At 45.2% G+C, this 1,636-nt stretch overlaps 1 protein-coding gene across 1 annotated transcript in view; it reads right to left on the minus strand.

Annotated features, from left to right (window-relative positions):
* The window catches only part of LOC100533330 (Rab3), a gene marked incomplete at its 3' end in the record, with an annotated part of 34,400 nt that extends 33,020 nt beyond the window's left edge, over nt 1-1,380 (minus strand). The window contains 1 exon segment of the mRNA NM_001204627.1: nt 1,252-1,380.
* Between the last annotated feature and the right edge of the window lie 256 nt (nt 1,381-1,636).

The following is a 1,636-nucleotide window of genomic DNA, read 5'->3' on the forward strand; positions in this document are numbered from 1 at the left end:
AGAGAGAGAGAGAGAGAGAGAGAGACGCAATCAGCAGAACAACAGCATAGAAAACAGCAAAGCAAAGACGACTGCAAGTATGCCACTAACAAGGTACTGAGAGAAAAAAAAACCAATGAGATACTGCTTCTCCATCCCTAAAAGGGATACATGTATTGTCAATCATGAACACACAAAATGCATGAAATACAGGGCAAAAAAAACCCCTAAAAAGCAAAGCAACAATGATTCCTTAAGAAAACACATTAGTCAAAAAGTAGACCTACAACTGCAGACCAAAACTGGACAGCAGCTCACAGAATACTCCATACAATCATGCTCAGCTTGTACGGCAGTTGTAAATTCCGCACAATACTCAAATGAGTCAATAAACTCATTCAGTTCAAGGGGGGAAAACAAGACAGAGAGACAGAAACAAAAGAGAGAAAGAAAAGAAGTAGTAGGACCCACTACCACAAGCAGCGCCTAAATGCCAACAACTCAGTCATGCTCAGCTCACATCCCGCCCATTTTTCACAAATGTATCGATCAACAAAACTGGAATTTCAATTGGCTGTATAAAATTTTCCAAAAATAATCGCACGACTCTCGGGTCTTAACTGGGCATGCGCCCCTTTCCATTGCCTTGGAATACGTAATAAAAAAGTTATTTTGGGCAAAAACTACGAGTCGCGATACTTGAGCTGCTACCCCGCAACATCAAGGTACAGTAAAGGCTATTGGCACTGAAGGTGAATGGCGTCGAAGTATAACAAACACAGACATAGATAACATACTAGATCTAGATCTAGATCTAGATCTAGATCTAGACTCTAGTCTAGATCTAGATCTAAATCTAGTACCCTTTATAAATAAACACGAGAGATTTTCAAGTGGTAAATTGAACATGATGGAATCAAGAGAGCCGTTGTTATCTCATCATCTCATCATAAAGTCCCAGATCTGAAAGTGACATTGGCAATCGTGGCTCGCAACGCATCACTCTGTTCGGGTGCTCTAAAAAACATATTGAAGATTCTAGAGAGAGTGCCAAGGCATATTGGGCGACTAGGAGAGTGGGAAAGAGGGAGGGAGAGCTTCGTAAGCTCTCACAGCGAGGATGAGTGAGCAACTATTCCATCAGGCATCTAGATCTAGATCCAGAGGCCACGATGCCACACCGTTCGAGATAACAATCCGAGAGATGGAAATCATAACGAAATACCACGCCACTGGGCCACTGAAACCCATCGTGCCAACAAAAAAACTCACCTTTATGGTATGATCCTCGAGTAGGTACCGTGAGATAAGTAACCAGTGAGAAGTAGGAGAGAATCGACCACCGAATGTCCAGCAAAATGTCCGCTCCGATGTAAGCCCCGAGAACAGCAGAACGAGGAGAACCGGCGCCTGCTCACTAGATCTAGTGCTCACTCACACGATCACACACACACGAAGAGACAGAAACTCCAGCACGAGAGAAAACGTCGATGGCTAGCGGAACAAGCCAAGCAAACACACACGCGCGCGCACAAGAGCGGACACACAATGTGAGCAGAGAGGGTAGGCGAGTGGGGGAGGAGGAGGACGTGGAGGGCGGTGGTGAAGGTGGTAGTGGTGGTTGGTGATGGTGGTGGTGGTGGTGACGGCAGCAGCA

This window comes from Aplysia californica, unplaced genomic scaffold (genome assembly GCF_000002075.1).
Source record: "Aplysia californica isolate F4 #8 unplaced genomic scaffold, AplCal3.0 scaffold01088, whole genome shotgun sequence".
NCBI lineage: Eukaryota > Metazoa > Mollusca > Gastropoda > Aplysiida > Aplysiidae > Aplysia > Aplysia californica.